Here is a 17,803-nt window from a genome sequence, read left to right as displayed (position 1 = left end):
GGAAAATAATAGATGTCTGTTACCTTGTGTTACCTATGAGGATTAATGATTGGATACTGAGTCATAGTAGCTTTAGCGGTAATGGTGAATTTAGTAACTAATTACAGTTTCATGAAATAGCAAATGCAGAGATTATATGTTTTTATTTTCTTCCCCATAAACAGATGAGAAAAAAAAATTCACTTTCTTTAGAGGCATCCTTAGACTTCAGTATTAGTGGCTTGTCAAATGCTTTAAGGTTTTTCTTATTTTTAGATAGTGGCATATGTAAAATTATATGTGGTAGTCCTACTGTATCTGCAGGTTAACTTTCTGTGATATCAATTACCAGCGACCAACCTCTGTCTGAAAATAATAAACGGAAAATTCTAGGGTTTTAGGGTCAGGGAAATGGAAGAATCAAGGGTGTTATTCAATAAGTTTTCGTCTTGGGCAACTGGGTGGATTTGCTGCAATTCACTGAGACTAGGCCCTCAGTAGAAAAAACAGGTTGGGAATGATGGGCATGGATGATAAGTTTGTAACTTGTACAATAGATCAAGGTGTCTTGAACAGCTGAAGGTAAATTTCCATTTGGATGCATAGGTCAAAAGCTCAGGAGAGAAACCCTTACTATAGAAATAGATTTGGGAATCATCACGTATTAAAATCTAAGAGTGGATGACATTGTTCAGAATATGTAGAATGAGAAGAGAAAAGCATCTAAGGAGAGAACTCTGGTGAGCATCCATGACTTAAAGTACTGGCAGAGAAAAGAAAGTCTGCAAAAGCTGAAAAGTTGAGTCCAGACAGGTAAAAAAAAAAAAAAAAAAAAAAAAAAAAAAGTCAGGGGGTGCCTAGGAAGTCGAAAAAAGATAGTACTGTACTTTCAGAAAGGAAGCAGTGAGTTATACTGAAAGCTACCCGAGGAGGTCGGCTGAGATAGAAATAGAAAGTGTGCATTGGATTTAGCAACAAGGGAGTCGTGGGTGATTTTGTGAAGACATTAGAGGTGAAAATCAGATTACAGTTGGATAAGCTGAGTAAACGTGAAGAAAAGGTAACGTGGACAAAGTGAGGTGTTGACAGCCATATCAATAATTTGGCTCTGAAGAAGAGAGAGGATAGTAGCCTGAGGGACATGGAATTGTTTTTTTTTTGTTTGTTTTTTTTTAAGATGGAAGACCCTCGATTGTGTTTAAATGCTGATGGAAAAAAGAAGATTAAATTTAAAGGAAAGAGAGAATAATTGATTTGATAAGGACCCAGGTGGGAGTAGGAGATAAAAATTAAAGCACAAGGAAAGAGTTTAATCTTAGATAATCGGAGGGATGCTGTTTCCATTGTGACAGGAGGATGGGATGCAAGGACACTGTATATATGCTTAGTGGTAAGTAGTTGAAGGTGTTCTTGCCTGACGGCTTCTATATTCTCTGTGAAATAGGAGGTGATGTCATCTTCTCAGAGCAAGATACAGAAATATGCAGAGTAACTATGATAGACGTTTGGGGGAAGTGGAGGATTGACTTAGCCACTGCAAAAAAAACTAGAAAACCATGAAATCTTTACATTTGTTCATTTTTTGTAACTGCAAGTCTCAATATGAGCTTTTTAACAAAGTGGTTTTTAACTTGCTCATGAAATGCAGTTTTTACCTGGTCACAAGTTTTACTGTTTTGATTTATAAGTTGTTGATGTTATCTCTTTTTTGATTTGTGTAACCCTTAGTAATCTGATCTAATTAGTACTTTTTTTTTTTAACTCATGATGCAATATTTAACTTACACAGCAAATGCACCAAACTTATAATACAATACAGATTTTGTTATTTTTGTTTAAACTTGATAGACAAGTTTAACTGGATAATATTAGATCTCACTGCTCTCCTGTAATTGTTGTGCCAAACACTGAGAATGTAACTTTATTTTATATAAACAGTCTTGTGATAAAGAAAAAATGTGTTTAAAAAATCAAACCATCTCAATTTATGGCATTATCTAGCATTAAAAAATATGCCTAGTCATTTGTGTTTAGACTAAACAGGATTTTCTAGATTTATTATTTTCTTCCCTTTCTTCTTTAAGTAAGTCCTTACCTCTTTATTCTCTGATGTATTAATATATTATGTAATCTAAGTAAAATATGGAACTTTAGTGCTGAATTGTTTAATTGGTTAGCATAGTAGTGCTACCATAGCGTAGTAGTGTTTTTGCTCATTAAAGTTATTTTTCTAAACTAGAAAAGTAGAATCTGTATTTTCTGCTTTTTTTCCTATTTACTAATTAATTGTCTTTTAACCATTTTAATACTCAAACTCTATCTCTAGAATTTAGAGTACAGGAAGTGTATATATAAGAATTTCAAAACAATCCTTTTTTCCTGTCTGATAAGGATGGTATCTGTCCAATTGACACTGTAAGTATTGACTAGGTGAGATATTTGGTTTGTCCCTTTTCCTCAAAAGGGTGTAATAGATGGTTTAAACTGCTTGTAGCAATTCAAAGTGAATTTTTCTAACTGGCTTCACATCGGATCAGAAAGGTCCAAGGTCCTTATAATTTAGGTACAGTTTAAGCTAGCTCCAACCTATTAAAATTAGTTATTTTAAAATAATATCATCTAAACCTCTTTCAACTGCTTTAAAATTATTCTTACTAATCTGACAATGAGAGGTTACTTGTAATTGTCCATATACGTACATTGTCCTCAGGAGATTGAGAAAGGTTTTGAGACATTACTACCATGAAGCTTAAAAATATAGTCATAAGGACAGTGATAGGCAGGTTTTGGACCAGGGCTTGGGGTGAATGAAGATCAGTGTGATTTAAACATTATTTCCTTTCTGGACTCAATCTTTGTTGTCACATGACCTCCTCCAGACTGCTTTCTATCCAAATAAATGGGTCACATTAGGATTTTATGTTCTCATACTAAAGAATACATTTAGTAACCTTTTGGTCCAGTACTGTGCAGATGTGCTATCAAATATGTCTGTCTGGTTCTCTCTACCTGCCAGCTTTGTTGATCTTCATAAAAGTCAGGTAAGAGTTTTGATTGAAGTCTTTTATAATATGGACTTAACAAATCAAAGTCAAGACATCCTATTTGGAGAGAAAGGTAAAATATATATTTCATACTTTGATTCAATATTCTAAATTTTGTGAGTTATAAGAACAAATATTGGGTTCTAATGTGCATTAAGTAGTGAACTATGAAAAATAGCCCACATATATGTCACCAAATAATTAAAATCCTGAAGTTCTTCTGAATTATAGTAGTTGTAAATATTTCTAAAACCTTAGGCAAGAAGGCACACTTAAGGTTCTTGCCTTTTGCTAGCAAGTGATAGGAGAACAACAGTTTGTGTCTTTGTTCCCGTACCCACACCTCTCACACAGCAGAATTTGGAACATGGTTAAAGCTGTAGATTGGATTGAACGTTGATGTTCAGTAGAGTGGTCAAAATGGGAAGGATATGAACCTGAAAGTTCATTATCTGAATGTCAGATACATAAGAGCAGAAGTTACTCAGGAGGGTATTGTTTGATTACAAGCTAATACAGAAGTCATGAAAACATATCTCATATATTTTGGTGATAGGTTTTACTCAGGAAGCAGCCTCTAGGATCTACAGAGAAAGTAGCATTCTTAGATGGTACTCTGTAATTCAAGTATCTTCTTCAGCAGTGTTTTCTTAATTTTAGGAGAGCAGAGTAGCTCCCTAGAATTGCCTAGGAATTTTAAATTTTTTTTTTTTTTTTGAAAAGCAAAGCTCTGGGAGACAGAGGGATCAGAGGAATGTAACCTAGAAAAATTGGTGAAAACATTGTGGTATGTTGATTGACTGATTCACAGTACTACATCCTAGTCCAAAAGCAGTGTGGATCGTCATGTAGTTGTTTCGCTTGTGCTTGGGAAAATATAGATCTTCCTCCTTTTCCCTTTCCACATGTCCTCACTTTACAGTGACCTCCTTGCCTATTTCTACTTACAATTGCCCTGTACAGCAGCTTGAGGCTCAGAGATTACAATGATTAAGGAAATAACATAGCCTGAAATAAGTGAAAGCTGGTGTAATAAAGAGCAGTTGGCTTGGGGTGGGTCAGAAGACCTGAATGAAAATCGTGATGCTGCCATTCCTTACCTATGCTCCTGGAGCTAAGGGAACACCTTTTAAGTGGCCTTCCAGAAATTCTCAAAAAACAATTTTATCTGTGCTTGGGGTGGGTCAGGAGACCTGAATAAAAATCATGATGCTGCCATTCCTTACCTGTGCTCCTGGAGCTAAGGGAACACCTTTTAATCGGTCCTCCAGAAATTCTCAAAAAACAATTTTGTCTGTACTTCACTGGCCAAAACTTGGTCAAATGGCCCTGTCTAACTGCAACACAGCCTGAAAAAGGTAACCTTTATTTCATATGTCTGGCTAAAAAGCAGGGCTCTTTTATTTTTTTTAACGGAAAATTGGAGAATGAATAATGGGAGATATCTGCTAGTCTTTGTTAGATGAAGCCTATTGTATTGAGAAAGTGGCTTTTAAACGAAATGAAAATGCTCAAAAATAAATTATGGGATACTTTGATGTTATAAGATAGATAGATAACATAAGTTTTTGTCCACAGTTCCTGGCTCATAACTACCATAGTCCTTGTTACAGTAAACAAACTCTCTCTCTGACTTTCTCCTGCCTTCCTTTCACCTTCCCACAGCAGGACTCTAATCTGATTGAGGATCATAAGACTCTCATTACAGGGAGCATCCTGCCCCATACTTTGGAGGAAGGAATGCTGCACAGAGAGTTCAAAAACAATCTGAACAGACAGGTCTGCTGGGTTTAGATCATACCTTTTTTATCCAGTCACATTTCAACATGGTTGTCCATGTTTCAGTCATGCCTATGAAGTCCCCATAAAAAGACCTCATAAGAAGTCACCAGTGAAGTCCTGATAAAAAGATCCAAGAGGGCAGAGTTTGGGAGTTTCCAGATAGCTGAACATGTTGAGGTTCCTGGAGGGTGGCATACCCAGGATAGCAGGGAAGCTGCTTGCCCCTTTCCCCATACTCTATCCTACACATATGTATTAGTCTGTTCTCTGCTGCTAATGAAGACATACCCGAGACTGGGTAATTTATAAAGGAAAGAGGTTTGATGGAGTCACAGTTCCACAATCATGGCAGAAGGCAAAGGAGAAGCAAAGTCACATCTTACATGGAGGCAGGCAAGAGGGCAAGTACAGGGGGACTCCTCTTTATAAAACCATCAGATCTCGTGAGACTTAGTCATTGTCATGAGAACAGCACAGGAAAGACCTGCCCCCGTGATTCAGTTACCTCCCATTGGGTCCTTCCTGTGACACATGGGAATTATGGTAGCTACAATTCAAGATGAGATTTCGGTGGGGACACAACCAAACCATAGCATCTCTTCATATTTATGCTTTGCAGTATCCTTTATAATAAATCCATAAATGTAAGTAAGTGTTTCCCTGAGTTCTGTGAGCTGCTTTAGCAAATTATTTGAATCCAAAGAGGGATCACGTGAACCCCATCTTGAAGCCAGTCAGAAGTTCTGGAACTGAGCCCTTAACCTGTGGGATCTAGCACTATCTCCAGGTACACAGTGTCAGAATTGATTGGAGGACACCCAGTTGGTGGCTGCTGCAGAACTGATTGACTGCTTGGTGATGGGGAGAACCTCCTCCCACCTCACATTTGGTCACAGAAGTCTTCTGTGATGATTGTGTTGGTCTGAGAGCAGAGGAAAAACATGGTTTAAGCGTTTACAAACACCTATCTGATAAAATAAATGGTTTATCCTTTTGGTTTTGGTAATACAGAATCAGTCATAAAAATCTTTTAAATATAACTAAATACCACACTGTACTTATAAGAAATTGAGGGAAATTGCCAGGGACAGAAATAAAGAAGGAACTAATAACTACAATGGTGTGTGAACTGTGACTTACTTAGGGGAGGAGAGGGGTCATGATTCATGGAATTCTAGGCTCTTGGACTTTAGTGCTCATGTGGAGACAGGAAACTAGACCTTGGGAAGTTGGAAGTGAGATGCCACCTACTGAAAGCCAGAATTCTCATCAAAAGGATGGAGAAGGAAAAAATGTTATGTCTGGTATAAGTTGATGACATGAAACCTGCAAATTTCCTCCTGCACTCAGAATAGGAAAGAAGAGTCTCCTGAGAATGTATACACATGGCTCCATACCACCTCATATAGGTTCAGAGTTAGAACTTACATTACCCAAGCAGAGAAGGAGCAGGCATAGCTGGCAGAAAGAAATGCAGAACTTCTTTGGAAGGAAAAGCCCTTAACACTGGCCATATGTGATTCCTATGGATAAAATCTAGATGAGAATGAGCTCGTAATCCAAAGTACAAAATATATGAAGTTCTGTGATCAAGAGTCAGTAAACTCAATGATTGGATTCCTAACATCTGGATAATAGGATAATTTGGTTGGGTCTGTAAATTAAGTATATGCAAAGTGATTGAAGATACAATTAAAAATTAGCATGAAAAAGCAGATTGCTATAAAGATTAAAATAGAACTTCTAGAAATGTAAATATAGCCATTGGAAGCCAAGTAGGCTAGACAGCATATAAGAACTATAGCAGCAGTTAATAATCTGAAAGATAATTTTGAAGAAACTGCACAGAATGTAACACAGAAATGAAGATATGTCAAATATTATGAAATACTTTTAAAATGTGGAAAATAGACTGAGACAGTCTAAAATTCATCTATTAGGGGTTACAGATGAGGAGGAGAGAGAATGAGAAAGGCAGTATCCCAAGAGATAATGGTTGAAAAGTTCCCAGAAAGGCACAAAGACATTAATCTTCAGATTCATAAGTCCTTAGCAGGATAAATAAAAATATTTAGTCACATCGAAGTGAAACTGTAAAATCAAAGATAAAAAGAGACAGACTTCCTACAAAGGGACTGCGGTTGGCCTGATTATAGACTAATGCACTGCAACAGACAGAAGCCAGAGGACAGTGGGCTATATCTTCAAAAGTGGGAGAAAATAATTGCCACTTAGACTTCTATACCTCAGAAAGTTATTTAGGAATGAGAACAAAATAAATTTATTTTCATAAGAGACTGAGAGTTTACCAGTATCAGATCATCATTGAAAGAACCATTGAAGAGTGAGTATCAGGAAGAAATGAAATGAATTAACATAAAAAGGGGTGAAATTCAAGAAGCAATGGAGAACAAAGAAAGTAGTAAAGATGAGAGCAGTTATTAACCATTAATTGTATATAGCAACAATAATTATTATTTTAAAAGAAGTTACAATGAAGTGGATTTCAAATAGTGAACAACTGATACACAAGACAGTGAGGCATGATGAGTTAAAGTGTTTAATGGGGGAAACCAAAATCCCTGCTTCATGTCATAATTATCCGGATGGATTAGAATCCTACATGTGATAAGTAAAACTTTGAGATATTTAGAGGAATATGTATGTTTTGGTGTTTGAAACAAAATAAAAAACAAAACCTAGAATGGAAAATATTACTATATTTACTTCATTTAAAATATTTAATAAAATAAAAAGAAGTCCTGGAATGGAAGAAGATATTTATAGTACATAGCCCTCACAAGGACTACATATCCTAAATGCGTAGATCTACAAATTAATAAGAAAAAGGAAACACAACAGAAAAATGAAATTCACTGGCCTTAAAGAAGGCAAAGGAGTAGCAAAGTCACATCATACATAGAGGCAGGAAAGAGAGCATGTGCGGGGGAACTCCGCTTTATAAAACCATCAGATCTTGTGTGACTTATTCGCTATCACAAGAACAGCATCGGAAAGACCCACCCTCATGATTCAGTTACCTACCATTGGGTCCCTCTCATGAAACTTGGGAATTATGGGAGCTACAATTCAAGATGAAATTTTGAATAGAATCTTCTCCACAACTACCACTTATGTATTTCATTTTGTTTTATTGAGACAGGGTCTTACTCTGTCATTCAGGCTGGAGTATGGTGGTGTGATCACCCCTCACTGCAGCCCCAACCTCCTGAGCTCAAGATATCCTCTTGCCTCTGCTTCCTGAGTAGTTGGCACTACCGCATACATCACCACACCCAGGCAATATATGTTTTAAAAAATTGTAGAGACAGGTTGCCACTGTGTTGCCCAGGCTGGTCTCAAACTCCTGGACCCAAGTGATCCTCCCACCCCAGCCTCCCAAAGTGCTGAGATTTTTAGACGTGAGCAGTGCACCCAACCTATGTCTTTGAACCTGGTCTAGGTGCGTATACTCCGTAATGTGCTGGAAATTTATGAGCTTATTATGGATCCATGCAAATAAACAGTACACAGTTCTGTATTTTGGGGATAGATAACTTAATTTCTTTGAACGTCAGTCGTTTTCTCTTCTTTCATAGGTAACTGAATATTTCAGACTGGGAACATTTCAGACTTTTAGATGATGAGACTAAATTTCTAAACAAGACTCTTTAAGTAAAAATTTTAGCCCATTTATGCCTAGTGTTCCGTTATATCCTGGGACACTGAACCACGAAGACTGAGGGAAGGGTGGTAGAGCATGAGGCAGTGAGACCCACAAGAAGCAGCCAGGCAGTTGGAATAGTTTTATCTCCTCTCACGTGTTTGGAGAATATCTAACTCATAGTGCTACAGAGGTTCTAGATATTTATAAACTTTGGGCCTGAAGTTGAGGAGCCAAACACTATTTCTGGACCTAGCTAGTTAATAGTACATCAAGAGGCAGATTCTCTCGATTCTGTGGGCCAAGGGAAGAGGCAGTATTTGCATGTAGTTTTCATTTAATCTTTACAGTCTGTGGGCTTAGTATTTATTTGTCCATTTTATAGTTGAAAATGCTAAAGTTTGCAGAAAGTAAATTATTTTTCCCAAGGTTACCTAACTAGGAAGGAATGAAGCTGGCATTTGAACATAGGCCGGAAGGATTGCAAAACCCGTATACTTTCATTCCAGTATACCAAGCTGTGTAATGTGAAAAAACACTGGGTTGTGTGTTGCAGTACTCAAGTTCTGGTCCCAGACCCATTTGCTGCCTGTGTGACCCTGTTGAAGGCCCTTGTAGATTAAGTTAACTCTTTTGTACAGTTGCACTAATAATATATGTTCTGTTTGCCTTTTAAAAAATAGTACTCCATTCCAAAATTTATCTACATCTTTACATACATATATTCCTATAAAATGTGAACTTTTGTTTTTTTACCCATTTTTCTACAACCTGTTTTTTTCACCCTAGTGTGCATCTTGTGACTGTTTCTATGGTAGTACCTCTAGATCTACCATACCCCTTTTCATAGTCACCAGCTATTCCATGGGTGTGCCATAATTTATTTGACCATTGTCCTGCTGCTGGAAAGTTTGATTGTTTCAATTTTTCACTATTGGAAACATGCTGCAATGACTATCCAAGGATCTTAAGTACCTGCAAATATTAAATTACTGGGTCTATAGCTATTAAATGTTAATAGAAACTTAAAATTATCTTTCAGAATGGTACACTAAGATTTACTTCTACATTTAATAAGTAATAAGCAGTTTTCTTACAAGTGCTGTATCCCTGAACAATATATACATATTTTTGTAAATTTTAAAAATAATATGTCCTTCTATAATGTATTTATTTTATTTAATATTATATTTAGGAAATTTATACAAATTGACATGTACTTGTAGTTAATTTACTTTTCACGACTGTAAAATATACTACTTTATTAATATTTCATTACACTGATGTAATTAACATTTTTATTGATATTTTTGTGAAGATTGATCAGTGATCAGTTTATGTAGTCCCTGTTTATTAAAAACAAAATTAACAAGCACCTTATTCTGTTACTCAGATCATTTTTCTTACTTGGCTTCTCTATTTGATCTGTCCATTTCTAGTTGAGATCTATTCAAGTCTCAGCCATGATTGTGAATTGATAAATTTTCATTGCCATTCTCTAACAGTTTTTGCATTATGTAATTTTAAGCTGTTTAGTTCATGTGTGTAATATCTTTTTGGTGATTGCTCTTTTTCATTGGGGGAGTTTAAACGTGTCCTATTTGTTGTGATTGAGAACATGTTTGCATTTATTTTTGCTGTATTATTATGAGCATGTGTTACTTCTTTATCACCTGGCATTAGAATGGTCCTGTTTCTTCTTATTTTTCTCCCTCTAGTAGTTTGAAAGTCATACATCCTGTTTCTGGTCTTCAATTGGTTACACATAACAAAGACTTGTTTATATACATCTGAAACTTGAGGAAAAATGAGTATCAGAAAATTTTTTATTCCAAAAAAGACAGTTCATTGAACATGTTTTATCACATGGCCCTCCCCACCTCATATTTTTCTGAAGTCGACTGCAGAATTAGTACCACATAGCTATTGGTTTTTTAATATTATGTTTTAATTTTTTTATATTTTAATTTTTAAAGGAACCACAATTTAACAATTATAGTAAGCTTTACACCCACTTTCACTCATTCATTTATTCAGCAAATATTTGAGAGCCTGCTAGAAGCTAAAAACTTTTGTAGGACTGGGGAAACTAAAGTGTACCAAGTAAACAAAAAATTGCTACATTCATGGAATTTATATTGTGGAATGCAGGAGATAAATTTTGTGTTTCTCAGCATATTTATAATATTTGAAGGCTAGATGAGATCATCAAGTGGGTAATTGTAGATTTAAAAGAGGAAAGGAGGTCCAAGGATGGGCCCTAGGGCAGTATGTAGTTGGGAAGTACCAGCAAAAATACCAAAAAGGAATACCCGGAGGGATAGGAGGAAAAGCAAGAGAGTGAAATCTTAGAAACAGAAAATAAATTATTTCAAGGGGAAAGGAGCCACCAACTGTGTCAAATGCTATAAGATGAAAACTGAGAAGTGACTTTTGGATTTAGCAACAAGGAGGTCATTGATGACCTTGACAAGCAGTTTTGGTGGCATGGTAGAGGAGAGAGCCTTGCTGGAGTAAGATAAAAAGAGAATGAGAGGAAATGTAAACAACACTCTCCAGTAGCCTTGCTGTAAAGGGAAGGAGAAAAATGGCTGGGAGGAGAACAAAAAGGTAGCTAAATAGAGACGTGGGACATGGTACTTTCTCAGGTGGGAGGAATAGGAACGTGTGTAAGCTGAAGAGAAGTATACAGTGGAAGAGGAAAAAATAGGTTGGCAGGGCCAGGGTAGTATTGCTGAACCAAAGTCTTTGAATAGGCAGGAAAAGAGGAGGTCTACACACTGAACCACTATGCTATACTGCCTCTAGAGAGAAAGACTTTCATTTATGTTACCTTTCAATTAAATAATGAGATGATGTATGTGAAAGTACTTTAAAAACTTCGAAATAATCCTATAATGTAAGCTACTATAATAATACAAGTAGAGAGTTAATTTTTTCTTGTTTTTTGACATAATACATGATATTTGTATGTATTTATGGGGTATGTGTGATATTTTGATACATGAATACAGCATGTAATGATCAAATCAAGGTATTTAGGTTATCCATCCCCTTGAACATTTATCATTTCTTTGTGTCAAGAACATTTCAAATCTTCTAGCTCTTTTTTAATATATGAATTTTATTATTAATTATAGTGACCCTACTGTGCTATTGAACTCTAGAATTTATTTCTTCTTACTATGTTTATACTCATTAACCAATCTGTCTTCATTTCCCCAACCCCCACTCACCCTTCCCATAGTCTAGTAACTATTGTTGTACAATTAGAGGCCTTAAAAATTATAAATGGTCAGTTGTTTTATCTAGCAACTTTTAAAATCTTTGATCTCAGCCAGGGAGATACTATTGGCTTGTCTTCAGCTGTGTGTATTTCCACACAGACACATTTACTAAGCATCAAAACATTTCACTTAGAGTACTTGGGATTTTCCCACACTGGGAATTTGAGGTTTAACCTTTCGACCACCCAGCAAGCAAAGAACATGCTACTACTTTTATCTTCAATATGCCTTTAAATAGGCCTGAAGCCATTTGGGAAAACCAAATGTAATACTTCCATGAAAATCTTTTTTAGCTACTTGAATAGAATCCCATGCAAGTCCATAAGATTCTTGCCCAGATAATATAGTGTAGAAATATAAATTTACAAGATTGTTTACTTTGATGTTTTATAAAAATGTTGGTACAGTTGCCAACATGAGGTAAATCCTAATAGCAGTGCACATTCCCTACATGAAATTAATACATTTTAAAATCATTCTTTATTTTTAAAATTTTTGATTTGATTTAGTATAAAACAAATGTGTCTTAAGAAACTAATAAGGATGAGTAATCTAAATAATTTTGGTGAATACAAATGGTTTTAGTTTTTTCTTCTTTCATTGTTCATTGTCATTTCTCTGTTTCGTGGTTGCTAAAAGGTAAGGTATTATGCAGAGTAAGGTATTATGCAGTTTAGATAATTGATATAATTGTTTTGAATTGCCTCTTTTAGGGTATTATCAGCTGGTAGGCGTAAGTTTCTCTAATTGTCAAGTAGTGAATCCTTTATCTGGCATTTAATCTTGCCTCCCTGGGAAAACTAGACCTTACCACCGAGTAAATTTTTGAATTGCTGACCTGAAGTAACGTGAGCCTGTGCCTTGGCAGTGAACCTTTGCTTTCTGTTTTCATAGGAAGGCTAATGATGTACTCTGTTGCCTGAAGGCCCTAGCCTCACTACTTTAACAAGTAACATCTAAGTACTTGTTGCAAAGGTCTGAGTTTGGAAATTCCAGAGAGGGTAATTGTATTGACACTGTATTTTTATTTCTCTTGGAAAGATGAGGTAACTTAAAAATGAAACTTTTGTCATTTTTTAAGCTTATCATCTTAGTTCTGTCAGCATGACTTACAGCATCCACACAGTTACCTAAAAAGAATTACTAGTTAATTTTTATGAAGCAATCATGTATATTTTTTATTATTTCCACATAAATTCTCATAAATAGCTCACAAGTTCTCAGTAAAACAGACGAAATAGAGCTTTCTAGAGGTAGAAAGAAGATTCCCTAAACGTTTTTAGCAAATGTGAAAAGGGTGTCAGACAATTCCCGTAAAATAATTTCCTAGAAGGTCTAAGGTGTAATTTTCTAGAAGGAGTAACATGAAATGGCAAATTTCATTTATCGTTTAGCTCTCGATTTCTGTGATTTCATGTTACTACTGTGTGGCCTCACACTTATAAATAAGATAAGTCATGTGCCAAATCTGTGGTCTGTGCTTGGGCAGTTTTCTGCAGGAGCTTTGCAAGGTCTTTTTGATAGAAAAAAAGTTCCATTTCAGGAAAATTTTCCACATCTAAAAACACTGCAGTGATACCTCACCTTGAACTTTACAATGTCTTTATTTTCCTATTTGGTGAAAAATAGCACTATAAAAAGTTTCACATATCTAGTTAGAATATTCCCATATGAAGCCAAGAAATTGTAATATTATTGCATTTAATAGGTAATGTTTGACAAAATCATACATGCCGTGATTTCATTACTTTGAAGTTTGATGATTATATTGTATTTTCAGAATGGATTTTACTATATGAATGAAAGAAGTGAAGTTGTTAGGATTTAAAACTTAAGTTTATGTACATATATGTATTTGCAGGGAGTTTTATATTTTGTTTCTGTTACTTAGATTTTAGATTTAGAATTTTTTGGTTATTTTTGTTAGATACTTTGAGTATAACAATCTGCTGCCAAGTTTAGGAATAATTCAGTTGTATAATTATAGAGCAAAATGTGAAGACCTATAGGTAGTTGAGTTGGTTTTTGTAAATTAAACTGTAGGTTAGTAATAATACTTACTGTTCAGTCTCCCTTAGATAACGTGGGTAGGTTTGTGGAGGAAGAGCAAAAAACATTTGTTTACATTCAACATCTGTCAACATTCAAGGACTGAGGACCAGACCCAAATGTTTTCTTTTTCTTTTTCTTTTCCTTTTTCTTTTCCTTTTTTTTTTTTTTTTTTGAGATGGAGTCTTGTTCTGTCGCCAGGCTGGAGTGCAGTGGCACGGTCTCAGCTCACTGCAGCCTCTGCCTCCCAGGTCCAAGCGATTCTCCTGCCTCAGCTTCCCAAGTAGCTGGGATTGCAGGCGCCCGCCAGCATGCCTGGCTAATTTTTGTATTTTTAGTAGAGACAGAGTTTCACCATATTGGCCAGGATGGTCTCGATCTCCTGACCTCATGATCCCTCCGCCTCAGCCTCCCAAAGTGCTGGGATTACAGGCATGAGCCACCGTGACCAGCCCCAAACGTTTTCTTAATCTCACTGCAGTGTTTTGAGAAAAGGTCAGAGTTACAGAAGCATTTTGCCAAATTTGGAAAACAAGACCAGGGAGCATACAAGTGCAAATATTAAATTTCAAGCCGATGGTGGCTATGTCTAAGAATTTGGGAAGAGAGATATAGTCTGCAGAGGCCAAAATGTATGAAACTGTCAACCTAAGTGAATCACAGCAGTTTAGTGTTTCCTGAAACATTGATGAAGGTGGTTTAGAAGTGTTACCTGCCATGAGGCTTTTAGTTCTACAGATGTAGTTGGTTTTGGAAGTGAGTCTCTCCAAGTCTTTCTTAAATTTACTCTAATGTTTTTATTTTTAGTCCTTTATATTCCATGAGTCCCTGATGTTGTTACCTGAAGTTGGTATGACAGAGACTGCAAACTGTTGGCCACAATTTCTTCTCCTTTTCCGTAATAGTTAGGGTATAGATGTCCAACTCTTCTTCATTTTCCATCATTCCTTGCACTTAAGTGTGGCTGTGTGGCTTACCTTCTCTTAAGTTGAAGGTGAGCAGAAGTGATTTATACCACTTCTAGGCCTGGCTTGTAAAAGCTTCTCACATGAACTTCTCCCATACTTTCTTTCCCTCTCCCTTGGTTGATAATGACAGAGACATCATCTGCCTCGGTCTCTGAATGACTATACAAAGCAGAGCTCCTTGATCCAACTCCCAGCCCCAGTCCTAGTATGTTCTCTCAGAACTCTTATATGACAAAGAGATACAAACACTTGTGTTGTGTTGGAGCCATTACATTTGAGAAATTAGCCTACACTGTCTAATACAGTAGAGAAGGGATTAATTGGTGAAGGTCTTGATCACTGAGAAGAGAGATGATTATTTCTGGATAGAGGTGAATTAACTGTCAGCTAGACGTGTCTTTTAAGTTCTCCTAGTACGAAAGTTCACCTAACTGCCTGCCTGTAGGTTCAACCTCACCACACACACTAAGAGCCACAGAATATAAGGAGCTTTAGATTAATAGCTAATTGGCCACTTGACATTATTAATGTAACTTATTGATCCCTGTGATTTAGCCCCAGTCTTCTATCCCAATCCCATGTTTCAGATTCCTACCTTAGAATGTCACTTAAAAAATCCCAGTCACCTTATGCCAGTTCCACAGGGACTACATTTCTTCTTCCTGAATCAAGGCTCCTCTTACCTAGTTATCTCTTCTTTGAGTAGTGGGCTTCAGTCAATTTGCCTGCTGCTTGAACCTCGTTGTAATCTCCTCTGTTCCTGGCTGAGGTCCGTAGTCTGGGTCTTGAAGGTGGTTTAGGATTGTGCCAAATGAATCATACACTGCATCTCCCATACCTTTCCTGTCTGGCTTCTTGTTCCCTCCACTGCTGCCTGCTCCTGCAGTCCTCCATGTAGTGCTCTCCTCAGTCTTGCTCATTTGAACCTCTTCCAAGTGATATTTATGTTTTTCTTTTTCTCGCAAGAACTTAGGGCTCAAGGAATTCATGATTGAATGGAAGAGACAAATAGATAAACAGATAATTGCAACCTGGTGTGAATGGAGGAAAGGAGTACAAGTGATATAATAGGGATATATAAAGGAAATCACTAAGATTTATCCAGATACTGTGTTGGCTTACAGGAAAGCTGTCAGGGTCTAAGGTGTGCTATTGCAAGGGATGTGATTAATTAGGAATCTATGTGGAGCAGTAGCTTATACAGTAGAGAGGGTGTGGCAGCACCAGTTTTCTGGAATGTGGCCTTCCTGAGAGTCTGAGTAAAAGAATCACATATTTCATTTGATATGGAACACCATGGATTCATTTCCTTGGCAATAACTGGAAAAGTATTGGAGTCATCGCCAGAGAAATTGCAAATTTAAGCAGGGAACTGAAGTAGATCTAAAATATTCTTGGAGCTGGCCATGGCGGAGACCATTATAGTTTCCAGAGTTTATCCTGTGCTCTGATGCAAATTAGACTCATTCTTGTTTCTGTCAACAGGTTAAGCCTAGAGTTTGGTTAGTATTAGCTTAGTTGATTTTATGAAGCTCTATCAGTAAATAACCGTTGAATGTGTTGATAACTAGCAGAGCTCTAAACAGACAGAGTTTAGAAAGAAGCATTAAGGAGATCTGGTAAGTAGCAGCCTAACAGCAAGTCCTGGGGTGGGTAGGTAAGCATGCACTGCAATTCCAGAGGGAACCTGTGGAGCAGGAGGAAGACGTCTCAGGCACAGGTTGACAGGAACCCAGGTACAGACACTGGGAAATCAGGGACGGGTTAGTTCTAAGGATAGGGAGCAAATCAGGAGCTCAGTTCTTGTTCCCAGAACATAACAGGCGACACCTTGATCTCTGGCCTGAGAGTATGTGGTTACCTCCAACTTGGAACAGGATTGGTTCCAAAACTCATATGAAAACAATAATTCAAGGTTCAAACAGTATTAATTATATTCAATCTCTAAGAATTTTTAATTAGAGCAAATTTTTAACATTGATAATCGGCTATAACTTAATATGTTGTAATTAATATAAGTTATAATCTACAGAAATTAAGAATTTTTCTCATATAATTCCTTTCTTCTCTAACTCCTCTCAGTCTCTTCCTTACCCATTTGCAAATGATCTCCTCCTACGTTACCAGTTTTGAAAGGCATATTTTAAAGTATATAACACTGAATTGATGATAATGATTTTCAGTTTAGCAGTATATGGTTTAACAAATGAATGAATATAATTCAGGTTTTCTTCGCTTTAAGGTTAGCTTTCTCTGTTGACCTTTTTTTCGTTTTTGTTGTTGTTGTTGTTGTTGAGACGGAGTTTCACTCTTGTTGCCCAGGCTGGAGTGCAATGGTGTGATCTCAGCTCACTGCAGCCTCCACCTCCCAGGTTCAAGTGATTCTCCTGCTTCAGCTTCCTAAGTGGCTGAGATGACAGGCACCTGCCACCACACCTGGCTAATTTTTTTGTATTTTTAGTAGAGACGGGGTTTCACCATGTTGGCCAGCCTGGTCTCGAACTCCTGACTGCAGGTGATCCCCCCGCCTCGGCTTCTAAAGTACCCTATTGACCTTTGACATACTATACTTACAAGTTTTTACTGCATTGGCAATTTGTGATGCCAAAAGTACCATTTACTGAAATAATGCATAGTAATGAAAGATGTTTCAGTTGATTTTAGTAGGATTTTTAAATTAGAAATAAACGTTTAAAAGATATATTGGATCTAGGTAAGCAAAACAGGTACTTAAAAATGAAGTAGATCAGCCAATGAAACCTATTCCTAGTAATATAAGGATATACCCCTAATCACAGAACCACAGATTCATTGAGCTCCAGTGAAATGGCTATGTGTGTTTTTTAAAAGGTCCAGAACATGAATGTGATACAAGATCATTGTCATTTGTAAGCAAGAAAGACTCACAAGAGGTTTAGTAAACTGCTTTAATGTCTTGTTCCGCTTTTATTATTTTTTTTTAATTGAATGTTTGTAATTGTGATGTTAAAACTTCAGAGAGTGTGGGTTTTTTTTTTGTTTTTGTTTTTG

General features: G+C 36.5%; 1 protein-coding gene across 1 annotated transcript in view; it reads left to right on the top strand.

The window, feature by feature from the left end:
- Nucleotides 1–17,803, top strand: part of LOC105463742 (mitochondrial calcium uptake family member 3) — a 92,016-nt gene that overhangs the window by 11,798 nt on the left and 62,415 nt on the right.

Source organism: Macaca nemestrina, chromosome 8 (assembly GCF_043159975.1).
Source record: "Macaca nemestrina isolate mMacNem1 chromosome 8, mMacNem.hap1, whole genome shotgun sequence".
Lineage (NCBI taxonomy): Eukaryota > Metazoa > Chordata > Mammalia > Primates > Cercopithecidae > Macaca > Macaca nemestrina.
This window is presented reverse-complemented; position numbering and strand designations above follow the sequence as displayed.